The 17,495-nt window shown below is 49.8% G+C and overlaps 1 protein-coding gene across 3 annotated transcripts in view; it reads left to right on the top strand.

The window, feature by feature from the left end:
- PAQR5 (progestin and adipoQ receptor family member 5) overlaps nucleotides 1-17,495 on the top strand; it is a 91,677-nt gene that overhangs the window by 11,838 nt on the left and 62,344 nt on the right. Inside the window, exon 1 of one of the 3 annotated variants that reach the window (XM_060005696.2) lies at nucleotides 2,523-2,715. The exons of 1 other annotated variant lie outside the window; for it this stretch is intronic. The gene's annotated coding sequence lies outside the window, so the exon portion shown is untranslated. Of the gene's footprint in view, nucleotides 1-2,522; nucleotides 2,801-17,495 lie in introns of those variants that run through there. One more of the 3 variants, XM_060005697.2, reaches the window with a different exon arrangement.

Genomic DNA, 17,495 nt, shown 5'->3' with positions numbered 1-17,495 from the left:
GGTGTAGTTTTAATTTGCATTTTTCTTGCTCTGAGTAAGGTTGAACATGTTTTCATAGATATAAGAGCCATGTGTATTTCCATTTCTGTGAAATGTCTATTCATATGTTTTGCCCATTTTCTATGAGGTTGTTGGTCCTTTTCTCATTGAATTAGAGGTGATCTTTGTGTATTAGGGGAAACTAGTCTTTTGTTGGGAATGTAATTTACAAGCATCCCCCCCCCCCCCCCCCCCCCCCCCCCCCCCCCCGCGCAGTTAATCAAGGAAGTCTTTTGTTTTGTTTTTTTGCTGTTGCTGCTATGTTTTCAGAATTATGAAAGCTGATGGGAGAGATTTGCTGGGGTGTGGGGGCCCCTGGCTCAGGGGTCCCTGAGGAAGCATTGGAGTGGGTTCCAGATTGAGACCAGGATGGGAAACACCTCTGCTGTGTAACAGGCAAGAAGGGCAGGTGGGAGGACGGTGCCGGTGCCAGGGGGTTGTTGGCAGCGAGTTTCGAGAGCAAGGGCAGATAGCTGGGTTCGTCCAGGCATGGGATTGTGTTAACAAGTTATCAGAAATTTAGAGGGGAGGAGAACTACTGTATTAGCGAGAGAGCGATCAGATTAATGAACGCTGACACCAGAGCAAGATGAGGGGAAGTGAGTGGATGGGTGTTCTGTGTTTTCTTAGATAGGGTACTTGTCTGTTTGGCACGCAGTCATCACCAGGCCAGGCTAACGGCCAACGTGGTTACATTTCCCCTGAGATCAGACCCCATACTCTGAATCCCCTGCTTATCTCACTCTGTCACAAGCCAATATTTCCCCTGCCCTAAACCAATCCAGTGCCAGGTACCAGGCAACTAGGGACAGCCCCGATGCCTCAGAGGCCACTGGAACTGTTCAAACCAGCCAATCCCAAGTTGCTTTGCCATGCTTTTCCCATTGGAAACCCCAACAGAGGCTCTGGCCTTAGGCCTTCCCCTTGCTCCTGCTTCTGCCTCTTGACCAAAGCCTAGTGCTTTCCTTGTGTCCTTGTGGTCCTGTGTGCTGTGCTGTGTCCCCTTCTCTTGGGAAATGTAAGTAATACGTTCTTCTTTCAACGTCATTAGCCTCTCCATGTGCCATTCAGACACCCTCCGTAAATTAAAATCCTCTGGTACAGTTAAGACAAGAGAGACACTTGGACGGGACAGAGTGTGAGGGTGAGGAAACTGCGGGTCCCAGTGGGGCTGCAGAGCTGTCACCGTGTGAGCGGTTAAATAAGCAGGCTCTCAGGGTAGACTTCCTGGAGGAGGTGGCTGGAGATGAGGAGAGGCCTCGTGGTGGGAAGGGCAGGAGCACAGACTGGGAGGCACAGGGAACTGTGTGTGAGGGGCCAGGGGGGCGGGCGGCCGGGGTGATCAGAATTGGGAGGCTGGAGGAAAATATACATAGAGGAGGTGAATCTGACAGTGTACGGGGAAGGAGGGAGCCGTGGGGTCAGAGATGCAGGCTGCGTCCTGTGGGTGCTTCTTGAAGACAGTGTTTAAATTCCCAGTGTTAACTCCCTTTGTGAGTTCGGGGTGGGGCTGTGGAGCTGCAGATAATGAAGGACCTGGAAATGACATGGGTCTAACCCAGCTCTGGCTTTTTTTTTTTTTTTTTTTTGCGGTATGCGGGCCTCTCACTGCTGTGGCCTCTCCCGTTGCGGAGCACAGGCTCCGGACGCGCAGGCTCAGCGGCCATGGCTCACGGGCCCAGCCGCTCCGCGGCATGTGGGATCTTCCCGAACCGGGGCACGAACCCGTGTCCCCTGCATCGGCAGGCAGACTCTCAACCACTGCGCCACCAGGGAAGCCCGCAGCTCTGGCTTTTTGATGTCACATTAACGAAACCCTATCCCTGGATGAGCTCAGCTATCTGCCTTCACTCCCACAGCTTGCCCCCTCCCCACCCCCCCCACCCCCCGTCTGCCTGTGCCACCGCAGAGGTGTTCCCCTCCTGTCTCAAGTATCCCCACCATTTGGTGCTTTCTGCTCCCCCCACCATGGAAGCCCCCTCCTCCCTCTGGGAGCCTCCCTCCTCCAGGATCAGATGCTCATCCCTGGCAGCTGGTTCTTCCAGTGGCATTGGATTTGAGAGAAGAATTCTTGAAGATCAAAAAGTCTTCAAAACATGGAGAATAGAGCAGTAATGGTAGAACGGTTGGTATTGGAGCTGGGGGCCGTGGTCCACACTGCCTCAAATCACACAGAATCTGTGTGTGTGTGTGTGTGTGTGCGTGTGCTGGGGGAGGATTTGCCTATTCTAGTAGTGCTGGTCTACCTCCCAGTCTTGTGTGCTCTAAGTCAATAAATCCACTGGAAATTCACAAACACGTGCACACTTGGCAATCACTCGTGCTACCTTGCGATTTTTCTTTTATTGTTGCCTCCGGGGTTGTTTACCTTTTTGAGAGTGGAATTTGTGGGGAAATAGCCTCACATTCAGCTAGTGTTTACCTAGTTCCCCTGAACTCTGAACTGGGCTGGGCATTGTGGGTCTTGCAGGTTTGTTGCGTTTGTTCTGCTTCCCCGGCAAAGGCACGGTGTCCCCTTCTCCGATATGCTCTATCGCCCCAGATGCCAGTGCAGAGAATGAAGGGAAACCAGCTGGGCTGTGGTTGGCAGAGATGACTTCTAGAAGGAGGAAGAGCTCAAGCAGACAGTGGGTCTCCTCGAAGGGGAAGGAGGCAGCAGGAGCCCGGTGAGGCCAGGTGAGGCCAGGCGTCCCCGGGGAGGTTGAGCATCAGGCCCCCTGGGGTGCAGGAGGACGGGTGATGGCTGCCCTGAGGGCGACAGGTGAGCCCCTGGGAAGGGATGGGGCAGGAGACGGGACTGGGGGGGGGAGGAGGAGAGCCCCTTTGCGCTCTGTCAACAGTGTCACCTCTCTGCCGGGAGGGGAGCCCTGGGGGGCTGCTGGCTGGCTGGAGTGTGACCTTGCACTTCTGTAAGGGGCAGTGAGGCTTTGAAAATGCTTCCAGCTGGGCGGTTGTTGTCCCCTCAAGCATTCTTCAGTGGCCCTCAGGGCAGGAAACAAGTGTTTCCCCAGATCAGGACCCAGTAATGCTTCTCGCTGGGGTCCTTTCTTGTGATGGGTGGAGCTGGGGAGCAGCAGCTTTGAGAAGGGTGCCAGCAGTGGAGGCGGGGGGTGTCCAATTCTGAAATATGGGACGTCAGTGGTTTATTTCTTTGATGCTTTTGATACACATCCTCTCTAGAACCTGACCGATGCTTTAAGAAAAGTTGTGATTTAAAAAAGCAATTGTGTGAAGGATGACGAAACATCTGGCTTAAGCGGGAGGCGGGGTGGGGCGGGGTGGGGCAGGGGGTGGGATTCCGGAAGAAGGGAAAGTGGCTGTTGCCCTCCTCCCTCCCCACTCCTGGTCTGGTTTGGTTGAATCTTGACAGTCCTCCCAGGGACAGTTCCTCCAAGTCCAGCAGGCGCCCAGCTGCTAGAATGTTGCTTCTACGTTATCCCTTAGCAAGGCTGGGGGCTTCTGGACTTAGCCGAGGATCACCTTGCTGGGTGACCCTGAGCAGGCCTCCTAACATCTCTGGGCCCCGGTTTAACACCTGGCTTCTCTTTTGGAAGCATCAGTTTTGTCCTTTAGGTACCTTTTAGGCTCTTTCTAATGATCAAGTCTTTGCTTACCACCCTTCAGATTTCCATCAGGGCCTGAAAGAACGTAAGGGGAGTCTGAGGAAGTGAAGTCCAGTGGTCAGGCTCTCACGGGTAGCAGGCCAAGGAGGGAGGGGAAGGGAAAGGGATGCAGCCTCTGCCCGGGCCTCCACCCCACCGACCTGGGTGTGCTGTGAATACCCCTCCTTGTTCGAAGGCCTCAGATTTGACTTTCAAAGGGAAAACACCTGTCCTGATAAAGTGGGCCTTGTTCCATGCAAGTCAGCTTTGTTCGGGCTCCCGGGCTCAGTTCGTGTGTCCCGCCGGTGTGAGGAGGACAGAGGCTGGGCATGGTCTCTGTGGGGCTAGATGATCCGTGCTTTGGGAGAGCCAAAGCGTTTCACACACTTGGTGGTGCCCAGCTGTGCCTTCACGCTGTTCCCCTAGCGCCTCCTGGTACTGGCAGGTATCACCACCTCCGCTTTCTCACACTGGGATGTGGAAACTGAGGCACAGAAGGTCATGCGGGGTCACCCGGGCCACCCAGGGCAGCTCAGTCAAACTTGACCAGGTCTTCTGACTCCTTGTCCAGTGCTCTCTTCCCACAAACTGTTTATGATGGACACTACACAGCTGGGTTCTCTGCCCCTTCGTTTCACCCCTCATGCTCGGATTTATCCCCCTGAAGTGCCAACTGCCACCAGTTAGCGTGGAAACGAATTCACTTTGTGCAGGAAGGAGGATCAGGGACTCGGCATGAAAAGTAAGAGGGAAAAAAATTCCTCCGATAAATTCCGCTACTCCCCATGACACCTCTCCTCTCCCCAAAGTATCAGCATGTTCCTCAGGCCCTTCCTTAAAGGACCAAAGAAATGAATCTCTAATGGTAAAATTTCTAGCCTCACAGTATGGAGGTGGCCCTTGACTCAAACTGCAGAGGTGACCATTTTTCCACCTCCTCACGTAGATGCCAGTCCAGTCTGACATTCCTGGGCCAAGAAATAAAGGGACCTATCTCCAGGCGTGTTTCCACCTTCATGGTACTTCCTGCTTCCCAGTGCTCTGTGGGACGCTGTGGGGACGTGATCGGGAGAGGTGTTTATTTTTGTTTTTGTTTTTTTGCGGTACGCGGGCCTCTCACTGCTGTGGCCTCTCCCGTGGCGCAGCACAGGCTCCGGACGCGCAGGCTCAGCGGCCATGGCTCACGGGCCCAGCTGCTCCGCGGCATGTGGGATCTTCCCGGACCAGGGCACGAACCTGTGTCCCCTGCATCGGCAGGCGGACTCTCAACCACTGCGCCACCAGGGAAGCCCGGAAGAGGTGTTTTAATCATGGAAATGATTTTTTCCTTTCTCACTTTTCATACAGAGACCCAGCTTTCCATGCCTGGGCAGAGTGAATCACTGTCCACAGAAACCAGTGACAGTTGGGGCTTTGCGGGGCAGGAAGGGATGGCCAGGGACGGCTGCAGCCGGAGCCCGCACCCACTGTTGCCTGCTTGCTGATCCCACGCTGCTGCCTCTGGTGGGCCCTCTCGGGTTCTGGGCCAGCCTCCGGGCAGGGGTGCAAGCCAGCCTGGAGCCTCAGAGGTGGTCTGGCAGCAGAGGCTCAGGCAGGGCAGGGTTAACTGTTTACAGCTTCCCGAGCTCTGGCTGCTCCTTCTTGGGGGCTGATTTGAAGACACCTATTATTCCCGTTCTTCATGGGGTTTTGAATAATGCATTTTTCCTCAGCCCTTAAAAAAAAAAAGCCTGTGCTTAATAATACTAGAGTAATGACCTTGTGTCACACTTCAGCCACTGGGGCTCTTAATCCGCCGCTGCATTTAAATATTGTGAATTGTGTTGCCTCTGACACTGGTGAGCAGGAAGAATACCGTGCCGGCGAGGAGGAAGGAGGATCTGTTCTGCGGTCTACCTTGTAGCCTGCGGCAGCCCAGCAAAAGAACATCCTCTGTCATAACAGCGTTGTACGGGCAGGTGACTTTCTGCACGCCTGCTGTGCACCAGCGCCTTCCACATGGGCTCTTGTTAATGCTTGAGACAGACCAATGGCGTAGTCACTCTGGGGATTATAAAAGCACCCACCTGGAGGCAGATTGTGGAAACTCAGTGGGGTGTAAAATGCCCATAAGGGTCTTGGAATAGACCAAGTGCTCAGAAAGAGGGATTTCCTATCAGTGCCATCGTCGCCATTTACAGAGGAGGGAAGTGAGGTCTAGAGAGACCTCAGGACTCAAAGCCGGGTCCACCTGACTCCAGGGCCCAGACTCACTCATCACGGATGGGAATAATTGTATGTTACAGAGCTGCCCCCACCACCTGCCCTCGCGCCCCCCCCCCCATCTGAACTCCTCATTGGCTATGGGGCCACTTGTAAAGTCATGTGGGCCCTGTGTCCTTCCCCTTCCCCCTCTGGGCCCCACGTCCTTCTCTGACCCCCAATATCCTCTAGTCTCCGCTGAAGGTCTGGGCACGTGCCAGTCCCCTGCCGGGTCCATGTGACCTCCTTCCTCCTGCCAGTTCACACCTCCCTGGCTTCTTGGCTGCCCTGACCATTTCCCCCTTGCTTGTGGGGTGTGTTCTTTGGGTAATAATTACATGAAATGGCTCACTTGCCAGTTAGATCAGTAAATAATTCCCCCCAGTCCTAGCGGGTGAAGCTCAGAGTTAATGATTGCCAGGAGAGCTTCTCAGGATGCAGAGCATCTGAGGAGGTCACGCTGAGCTTGATGGCTGGGAGGAGGGGTGCACCCAGGGGCTCTTGTGCCCCCCTCCCTGCCCCCTGCCGTCCTCCCATCTCTTGTGTCTGCATTTAGCACCAGCAGGCCTCCCTGTTCGCAGCCAGCCCACTTCCCCGCGCGGGGTCTTTGCTCTAAAGCTTGTCTCCTTTCCTCTCCTCTCTGCCGGAGCAAGTACTCCCCCTCATTTGGGGTCCACTTCTAGCGGTGCCTCCCCCCAGGGGCCTTCACTGACTGTCCTGACATCCTTGCTCTGGGCCCCTTCTCTGGGCTCCTCGGGGCCATTGGGCAGGTCTTTTCTGAGTGCTCTCCACCGTGTCAGGGGCAGTGATTGGTTCTGCGCACCCAGCAGTGGGCATCTCGAAGCCGAGGGAGCGGTGTGTACTAAGTACAGAGGCATGATCTGGTGGCTGGATGGCTGATGCTTCGCCTGCGGATGTGTGGCGTTCCAGACACCTGGGAATCGCCCAGGTGGGTGTGTCCAGGAGGCTGGTGGTCCCTTGGAGAAGTCTGTTTCCCTCCCTCCTGTCGCTCCCTCATGGTTGCACTACTGGACATGGCTGGTTTCTCAGAAAGAAGGGATTCTCTGTGCGGGTGGCCGTGCTTTCCTATACCCTGCTCACCAGGGACCTGGGGTCGCAGCACCTGCTCACCGAGCGATGTGGATTCGAACCTAAGCTCCTTCAGTGCACAGTGGATTCTGGGCCACGAGAAGGTGACCGATCCCAGGAGCTCAGGGCAGTTGCTTCCGCCCTGGGCCATGCGCGGGAATCCCCACCGGCGCTTGATACTGGAGATGATTCCGGGGCTCTCGCGCTGGGGATTCTGATTGAACAAGCACGAGGTGGACTCACTCAGTAGGTTCTGCGTTCACGGCCCCTGGGTTATTTGGGTGCACAGTGGGTTTGGGACTACTGCTACGGTGTTTTTCCAGGCTCCTGCCTCTATCCCTAACTTCACGCCGTCCCCAGAGTCAGCACCCCAGACCCCACCTGGACAGTTTCCGGGTGGGGAGCTCAGTGCCCATAGAGCAGCCCTTCCTCGTTGGGGGACAGTGTCTCTGTGGCTTGAGCTGACGCCTGCCTCCCAGAAGCTCCCATCTGGAGGGGCGGGGGTGTCTTGGTTCTGCATGGCCTCCTCCAGGCTTCCAGGGCTGCTTCCCCAGGATGTGGGAAGGCGTTCACCCTCGCCTGGGGCCCTCCGTGGGTCTCCCTGCCTTCCTTCCTCTGTGGTCTGGGCTCCGTCTCACAGGCTGACAGCCTTGTCTCAGACTTTAAGCTTCTGATCAGATTAGCAGCTTGGGAGGAGGAGGGTGGAGATAGGATCGTGCCTTCCCCAGCAGCCTGACATTTCCTGTTGGGGGGAGGGGAACGCCAACAGTCAGGGCCTGGTTCACCTCCCATCAACCTGGCAGGGACTCACCCTTTCCCAACCCTGGGGGAGGGAACTGCCTGCTGCACCCACCCTGGAGGCCAACAAGCTGTGTAGCCTGGGCACCCTGGTCCTGATTCTCCAGGGCTCAGTGGAGGACCAGCTCAGCTCTCGGCCTTGGCCTAGAATCTTAGCGGCCTCACCCTGGCTGTGCTGCGGAGTCACCTGGGTCCTTAGCTCCCTGATCCTCGGAGGCCTCAGTTAACTGAGTCGTGGGTCCAGGCATCCGTATGTTTTCAAACTCCCTCGGAAAATAGTACTTTATATTCTTCATCGTATCACTTTTTGTAAGTGTTGAATATATTCCTGTTTATTTTTCTATGTTGTTTTGTAGCCTTAGGAAGCGTTTCAAACATATCTGAATGTATAAAATAAGAGTAAATGCCCTACATGGTGTGATGCTGCATTATATATAAAACTGTGTGCATATATTAAATTTTGTCTCTTGAAAAAAAACCCAAAAAACTCTCTGGGTAGTTATAAGGGGCATCCAGAGTTGAGAACCACTGGGCTAGGTGCCCAGCACCCACCTGTCCAGCTCCTACAATGGAAATAGTTTCACTAGAGTAAAACAGCCAGGGCCGTCTTATTATGTATATCACCTAATACTAATGTACATCTCTGTATTTTTTGTTGTTGTTGTTGGAGGATTTTTAATCACAGTTTCAATTTCATTACTTGTGATTGGTCTGTTCATGTTTTCTGTTTCTTCCTGGTTCAGTCTTGGAAGGTTACACCTTTCTTAGAATTTGTCCATTTCTTCCAGGTTGTCCATTTTATTGGCATAGAGTGGCTTGTAGTAGTCTCTTAGGATGCTTTGTATTTCTGCGGTGTCTGTTGTAACTTCTCCTTTTTCATTTCTAATTTTATTGATTTGAGTCCTCTCCCTCTTTTTCTTGATGAGTCTGGCTAGTGGTTTATCAATTTTGTTTATCTTCTCAAAGAACCAGCTTTTAGTTTTATTGATCTTTGCAATTGTTTTCTTTGTTTCTATTTCATTTATTTCTGCTCTGATCTTTATGATTTCTTTCCTTCTGCTAACTTTGGGTTTTGTTTGTTCTTTCTCTAGTTCCTTTAGGTGTAACGTTAGATTGTTTATTTGAGATTTTTCTTATTTATGATGTAGGCTTGTATAGCTATAAACTTCCCTCTTAGAACTGCTTTTGCTGCATCCCATAGGTTTTGGATCGTCGTGTTTTCATTGTCATTTGTCTCTAGGTATTTTCTGATTTCCTCTTTGATTTCCTCAGTGATCTCTTGGTTATTTAGTAACGTATTGTTTAGCCTCCATGTGTTTGTGTTTTTTACGTTTTTTCCCCGTAATTCATTTCTAATCTCATAGCGTTGTGGTCAGAAAAGATGCTTGATATGATTTCAGTTTTCTTAAATTTACTGAGGCTTGATTTGTGATCCAAGATGTGATCTATCCTGGAGAATGTTCCGTGCACACTTGAGAAGAAAGTGTAATCTGCTGTTTTTGGATGGAATGTCCTATAAATATCAATTAAATCTATCTGGTCTATAGTATCATTTAAAGCTTCTCTTGCCTTATTTATTTTCATTTTGGATGATCTGTCCATTGGTGTAAGTGAGGTGTTAAAGTCCCCCACTATTATTGTGTTACTGTCGATATCCTGTTTTATAGCTGTTAGTATTTGCCTTATGTATTGAGGTGCTCCTGTGTTGGGTGCATATATATTTATAATTGTTATATCTTCTTCTTGGATTGATCCCTTGATCATTATGTAGTGTCCTTCCTTGTCTCTTGTAACATTCTTTATTTTAAAGTCTCTTTTATCTGATATGAGTATTGCTACTCCAGCTTTCTTTTGATTGCCATTTGTATGGAATATCTTTTTCCATCCCCTCACTTTCAGTCTGTATGTGTCCCTAGGTCTGAAGTGGGTCTCTTGTAAACAGCATATATATGGGTCTTGTTTCTGTATCCATTCAGCAAGCCTGTGTCTTTTGGTTGGAGCATTTAATCCATTCACGTTTAAGGTAATTATTGATATATATGTTTCTATGACCATCTTCTTAATTGTTTTGGGTTTGTTTTTTTTTTTGTTTTGTTTTTTTGGTACGCGGGCCTCTCACTGTTGTGGCCTCTCCCGTTGCAGAGCACAGGCTCTGGGCGCGCAGGCTCAGCGGCCATGGCTCATGGGCCTAGCCGCTCTGCGGCATGTGGGATCTTCCCGGACCGGGGCACGAACCCGTGTCCCCTGCATTGGCAGGCAGATTCTCAACCACTGCGCCACCAGGGAAGCCCTTGAGTTTGTTTTTGTAGGTCCTTTCTTCTCTTGTGTTTCCCACTTAGAGAAGTTCCTTTAGCATTTGTTGTAGAGCTGGTTTGGTGGTGCTGAATTCTCTTAGCTTTTGCTTGTCTGTAAAGCTTTTGATTTCTCCATCAAATCTGAATGAGATCCTTGCTGGGTAGAGTAATCTTGGTTGTAGGTTCTTCCCTTTCATCACTTTAAGTATATCATGCCACTCCCTTCTGGCTTGTAGAGTTTCTGCTGAGAAATCAGCTGTTAACCTTATGGGAGTTCCCTTGTATGTTATTTGTCATTTTTTCCTTGCTGCTTTCAATAATTTTTCTTTGTCTTTAATTTTTGCCAATTTGATTACTACATGTCTCGGCGTGTTTCTCCTTGGGTTTATCCTGTATGGGACTCTCTGCGCTTCCTGGACTTGGGTGGCTATTTCCTTTCCCATGTTAGGGAAGTTTTTGACTATAATCTCTTGAAATATTTTCTTGGGTCCTTTCTCTCCTCTTCTCCTTCTGGGACCCCTATATTGTGAATGTTGTGTTTAATGTTGTCCCAGAGGTCTCTTAGTCTGTCTTCATTTCTTTTCATTCTTTTTTCTATATTCTGTTCCGCAGCAGTGAATTCCACCATTCTGTCTTCCAGGTCACTTATCTGTTCTTCTGCCTCAGTTATTCTGCTATTGATTCCTTCTAGTGTAGTTTTCATTTCAGTTATTGTATTGTTCATCTCTGTTTGTTTGTTCTTTAATTCTTCCAGGTCTTTGTTAAACATTTCTTGCATCTTCCTGATCTTTGCCTCCATTGTTTTTCCGAGGTCCTGGATCATCACAATCATTATTCTGAATTCTTTTTCTGGAAGATTGCCTATCTCCACTTCATTTAGTTGTTTTTCTGGGGTTTTATCTTGTTCCTTCATCTGGTACATAGCCCTCTGCCTTTTCATCTTGTCTGTTTTTCTGTGAATGTGGTTTTTGTTCCACAGGCTGCAGGATTGTAGTTCTTCTTGCTTCTGCTGTCTGCCCTCTGGTGGATGAGGCTCCGTCTTTGTATTTTATAAGAAGGTATTTAAAAATTTAAATCAGTAAAAGTAAGTATTTAATAATTTTAAAGACAAAAATTGTGTAACATTTTGGAACCTCAAGTAAATGTAAACTTATAAAAACAGACCTTGTAATTCTGGTCTATATTAGCAGATAAACAAAAATGAAGTATTCAAAACATTGAAATCTACACACTTCAAAAACATAAAATCTGGGGCTTCCCTGGTGGCGCAGTGGTTAAGAATCCGCCTGCCAATGCAGGAGACATGGGTTCGAGCCCTGGTCTGGGAAGATCCCACATGCCGTGGAGCAACTAAGTCCGTGCACCACAACTACTGAGCCTGCGCTGTAGAGCCTGTGAGCCACAACTACTGAGCCCGTGTGCCTAGAGCCCGTGCTCCCAACAAGAGAAGCCACCACGATGGCTTGCACACCACAACGAAGAGTAGCCCCCGCTCACCGCAACTAGAGAAAAGCCTGCCTGCAGCAACGGAGACCCAACGCAGCCAAAGATAAAAATAAATTTATAAAAAAAAAAGATCTTAAAAAAGGGTGGATATATGTATACGTATGACTGATTCACTTTGCTGTACATCAAGAAACTAACACAACGTTGTAAAGCAACTGTACTCCAACTAACACAACATTGTAAAGCAACTATACTCCAACATAAAAACAAAACAAGCCCCAAAGCATAAAATCTAGTCATGAAAAATGGAAGATGAATTATTTGATCCCTTTTAGAGGAGAATCTTAAAATCAAAGTTGGCAGTATGTCACAAGTATTTTTTTTCTGTAACATTTTCTAGAAAAATATTTCCCTGACTCTACCCTAGTTGGGGAATGGTAAGAAGATATATTTGTGAGATGTCTTCGGACATTTTCCACTGATAGGGCCTTTTGGCTTTTTTTTTTTCTGGGATTGCAGTCTTTTATTTATAAGGGGCCATAGTTTTTGTTTCTAAAGCATTTCTGGTTTGTCCTTAAGTTCTTTAGTTTTATCTCATTCAGATGGAGATTCCGATGTAACACTTCCTGTGTCAGTTTCAAAACTGTCATGTTGATATTCCACAAGTTAGTAAAGTCTGTGAATAGAGTAATAGTTATTCTTGCAACAGCATTTTGCTTTGTCTACTGCTGTGCAATGTCTAAAAAGGACTTAAAACATATTTCACATTTCAGCGTTTTTTTCTGGTTTTTTTGGTTTTTTTTTTTTTTACATTGTGGTTGTCTTCTTTTAAGAACATACCAAAATTGAGAGATTAGTATAATGAATTTCCATGCCTGGCCTCAACAATTATCAACTCATGGCCAACCTTGTTTCACCTATACCCCTACCCATACACCCTGCTCCTGCCAGATTCTTTTGAAGCCGATTCAAGACATCATCTCATCTCTTCTGTGACTGCTTCAGTATACATCTCTAAGTGAAAAGGGCCCTTTAAAAAATGTAACCATTGGGGCTTCCCTGGTGGCGCAGTAGTTGAGAGTCTGCCTGCTGATGCAGGGGCCACAGGTTTGTGCCCCGATCTGGGAACATCCCACATGCCACAGAGTGGCTGGGCCCATGAGCCATGGCCGCTGAGCCTGCGCGTCCAGAGCCTGTGCTCCGCAGCGGGAGAGGCCACAACAGTGAGAGGCCCGCGTACCGCAAAAAACAAACAGACAAAAAAAATGTAACCATCAGCCTATTATTATATCTTACAAATTGATCATTTCTTGTTATGATAAAAAAATCCCGTGTTCAGATTTTTCCAGTTGTCTCATACATTTTTTTCAGTTGGTTTGAGATTTCAGATCTTAAAAATTCTGAAATACAGCAGAAACTAACACAACACTGTAAAGCAATTATACTCCAATAAAGATGTTTTAAAAAAAATTCTGAAATAAAAATTTTAGACCAAGCACAAGAGACCATTTTGGCATGGAAGTGCAGGATTCACCAACAGAGCCTGCAACCACTGGGTAGAAGTTTCTAGACAAGTAGGCCAGACCGTGTCTCTAGGTTTCAGAGTGCAGTGGACGGCAAAATCGTTCAGTCATTCAGTAAACATGTGTTCATTCCACAGTGACGCGGGGCCCAGTCCTGGGCTGGGCACCTCGGACAGAGCGGTGAACAAGACAGACTGGGCCAGTCTTGAGGGGAGCCAGAGCTCATTACACCGTGAGGTTTGCAAAGGGGGTGATATAGACCCTTGCAGGTGGTATTGAGCGTAGCCTGGAGCAGTGGGTAGAATTCCATCAAGAAGAGAGCGTGGAGGGAGCGGTGTCTCTCCCCCAGTAATCAGCAAGGGCAAAAGCATGGAAGTGTGAAAGCCCGGTGCGTGCCTGGACAGTGATGGGTGGTGGGCCTCGGGGGTGTCTCAAGGCTGGGGACGGGTGAGGCTACTGCGGGCTCGAGGATATGCCTTATAAGGAGCGGGGGCCTCTGGGGCCTTCCAGAAGGGACCCCACAATTTTGTGGTAGGAACCTAAGGTGTGGACCGTGAGTCTGGGAGCCTTGCAGGAACTCTGAGGAGTTACTTGGCGTTCCTGGCCCTTCGCGGGGCGGGGCCTCAGCGAGACTGGAGCCCCTCCCCTGGGGGCGGCCAGTGTCTGCCTGGACCTCCACGTGCCTCCAGGGCGAGCATGGTGCCCTGCACGCAGAACGGGCTCACTGTGTGTCTACTACTGATGATCTTCCGGCGCTCCCAGTGCAGGGCACCCCTGTCCCCTTCCCCCTTCACCATGGCCGGCACAGAGGGAGCCCCCTAAGGCCTTCGGCTTGGGGAAAGGCGGTGGGGAAACACGTTTTTCCAAAACGTGTCAGCTATCTGGCTTTGGAACCTGGGCCCCAGCGACCCTGAATGGGGGACTGCAAGGCCAGCGTTGCCCCAGGGCCAGCAGGCAGGCGGGGGGCGCGTGGAGGAAGGCTTGAGACGAGAGCTTCTCATGAGGAAATGCCAATATTTGCAACCCTGGGCTGGCTCGCATAGCTAGTTTATCCAAGACTGGCCAACGGTTGGAGGACTCATTCATTTATTTCCTTTTAATAGCATTGGCGCTTTGGTAAAAAAAAAAAAAAAAAAAAAGAATGAATTAACAAATACATAAATAAATAGTAATGCACATGCTCATTGTGGGCAAACTCTAATGTTATAGAAAAGTAGAAGCGAGAGAATAAAGCAAATCCCAAGAGGTAAACCCTACCGTCTAGAGAGAACAACTGTGAACACTTTGTGGAATCCTTTCAAACACTTTTCTGTCCATAAATACAAGCACTTAAATGGAACACAGTTTCCTACAGATGGCATTACAAGATTTATGCTGCTCCATAACCTGCTTTTTTCACTTAATAGCATGTCATGACACCGTTTCCTGTCCATAACCACAGATCTGTAACATTTTTATAGCTCACAGTACAATTTTACATGGATGTACCAAACTTACCCAGACAGCTCTCTATTGCCAGACATTTGGATTGTTTCCAGTTTTTCTCTACAACGTGCTAAAGAGTATCATTCAGCTTTTTTTAGATGTGCATTAATTGCCTAGCAGTAAATATCTAGGATAGCTGGGATAGCTGGAACGAAGGAAAGATTCCTTTCACGCTGCACAGGAGGTCACCATGGCAACCCCACCCCAGTGTGGCGCACCCATTAGCCTAAGCTCCAGCCAGGGAGGTGGGTCAGAGACAAGGGGAAACAATCTATTTTCAAGCAGAATTCTAAGCCAACACAGAAGCAGCATGAAGGAGCATTAATGCAGAACTGAGATGGTTTAGGATGCAGTCGTGTTCTCTGGTAGACACCTTGGCTTTTCATTCTCAGAAGTGCCATCAATGCTTTTATTATCCTCATTTAGCTGATAAGAGAAATTCAAGTTGAAGAGGTTAAGTAATCTGCCCGAGGGCACACAGTAAATGATGGAGCCAGGGTTGAAAGTGGCCTGCATCCACGCCTCATAATTCTCCTTACCTGACCTAGGGTCACCAGCCACCCTCTCTTCTCTTACCATCCCTGAGACTTCCAGTCCTGACTCCCCACCCCTCCAGTGCGTTCGTTCCCACCGCATCAGACGGGGTCTGCACTGAGCCTTCATCTGGACTCTTCCCAGGCTCCGCCCTGGCCACCTGCCACTCCACACCCTATGCCACCTCCACGCTGAACTACAGACAGCTCTTTCTTCCTCCATGCCTTGGCTTCTGCTACCCTCAGCTTAGAATGCTCGCTCCTCCGTGGCTGCTGGGCTCCTGTTTTTTCTTTTTTAATAAATTTATTTTTTATTTTTAATTTTGGCTGCATTGGGTCTCTGTTGCTGTGCGCGGGCTTTCTCTAGTTGTGAGCGGGGGCTGTTCTTGTTGCGGTGCGCAGGCTTCTCATTGCAGTGGTTTCTCTTGTTGCGGAGCATGGGCTCTAGGCGCACAGGCTTCAGTAGTTGTGGCTTGCGAGCTCTAGAGCGCGGGCTCAGTAGTTGTGGCACGTGGGCTTAGTGGCTCCGTGGCATGTGGGATCTTCCCGGACCAGGGCTCGAACCTGTGTCCCCTACGTTGGCAGGCGGATTCTTAACCACTGCGCCACCAGGGAAGCCCTCCTGTTTGTTCTCCAAGGCTTAGCTCAAGCTTCGTTTCTTCAAGAGGTTTTTCCTGACTCCCTAATGTGACGTCTCTTCTCTGTGTTCCCCTGGAAGCATCTGGTTCTAACGACAGTTTGACCATCAGATGTACTTTGTGTCAGTTGTCAGTGTTGAGCTCCTAAAATGTGAGCTCTTAAGGGGTGGAATCATCATATTCGTTTCTCCAGCCCCACATCCTACCTTGGACACAGAGTGGGTATTCAGTAAATGTACGCTGAGTGAATGATTAAATAACCAAGCATCTTCCCGTTCACTTTCCATTTCTGCTTCCAGCCCCAGGGACTACTTTAACCCAAGCAGATTGGATGAGCACCCTGCCCACCAGGAGCCGCTCCCTGCTTCCCCGCCTCTCACCTGGCTGGTTCCCCAATATTGCCCGACAAGAGCTGGCCCCAAGCTCCATCCTCCATAAGCCCCAGTCACCTCTTTTCCTACCCTTGCCTTGCCAGGGTAACTGAGGTACGGGGCGAATCCTTTATATCACCCCCCCCGCCCCACCTCCCCATCCCAACTTTGTTAGTTTTGCCCCATCAGTCCTAGGAACCCTTTTCTCATTCCTTGGGCTCCTCTGTCTGTGGCTCCTCTCCTTGAGAAACCTCAAGTGCTTTGCAAGTCACCCGTCTCTGCCTCCTAAATCGATACGTAGCCTCAACTTCTCCTCCAAAACGTGGTCACATTTTTAAATGGCAATCTGTGCGAATCCAACTTGACTGAAAGCTGCCCTGGTCTTCCTCCCTCCCTTCATGGGTGTCACCATTTCCCAACCCTTGGGACATGACCCTCTGAGACCCCTGTGATCAACTGAAACCTGACCCTTATCACTAGGTCTCCAAACTCAGAGCTCCTGGCCAGGCCTGGCTGGCACATGGGGGCTACCGAGAAGCTCAGAGGCTTCCCTCGCGTTCCCCACGGGACGGGACAGCCAGCTGCTGCCGCGGGCGAATTTGACCCAGGGCTGTAGATCTTTAGATTTGTCAAGAGAAACTGGAGTCCAGGTTTTTACGTGAGGTCCCTTGATTTTTTAATATTCACCTAGGTTTTTTTTTCCTTAATAGACTTTTTTTTTAAAGTGCCGTTTTAGGTTTTAGAAAAACTGTGCAGAAAGTAAAGGGTTCCCAGTGCCCCTTCCCTTCCCCCCCAGTTTCTCCTATTATTAATATCTTGAGTTAGTGTGGTACATCTGTTACAAGTGATGAACCATGTTGACACATGACTGTGAACTAATGTTAGGGTTCACTCTTTGTGTTGTATATTCTACGGGCCTTCACAAGTGCACACTGTCACGTGTCCATCACAGCGGTGTCATGCCATTTAAGTCTGCTTTTCACACTCTCCTCCCACTATGCCCCTCCTTTGCATTGTCTCCACCCAGCCCGTACGCAGGTCTTCTCACCTCTCTGGACTCCTTGGAGCTCCCTATCCCTGGTCATGGACAGTTTCCTGTCGCTCTCACCTCTCCATCAGACTGTAAGTTCCCTGAGGCCCTCAGAGAAGGCTAAGAAGTCTAGAAGGCTGAGTCTCCCCAGTGCCTGGGGCAGGGGCTTGAATGCTTCGGGGACTCACTATAGTCTGTGTCAATGCTTGCTTATGGGCCGGGTCTGGGACTTCCAGGGAAAATGCTTTGGGTGCAGTTGACGACAGGGAGAGGGCAGGGGGCAAGCAACGGAGACCCAGGCAAATCTCGTTTCAGTGGCTGCACGGAGGGGAGGGAGAATAGATGTCCCAGTAAGTCCAGTTTTAGAAAGGGGAACGTTGAGGACAGCTCTGGGTGGTGGGATGTT

This window comes from Delphinus delphis, chromosome 2 (assembly GCF_949987515.2).
Source record: "Delphinus delphis chromosome 2, mDelDel1.2, whole genome shotgun sequence".
In the NCBI taxonomy this organism is placed as follows: domain Eukaryota; kingdom Metazoa; phylum Chordata; class Mammalia; order Artiodactyla; family Delphinidae; genus Delphinus; species Delphinus delphis.
The sequence above is the reverse complement of the archived record's forward strand: the minus strand, read 5'-3'. Positions and strand labels throughout refer to the sequence as shown.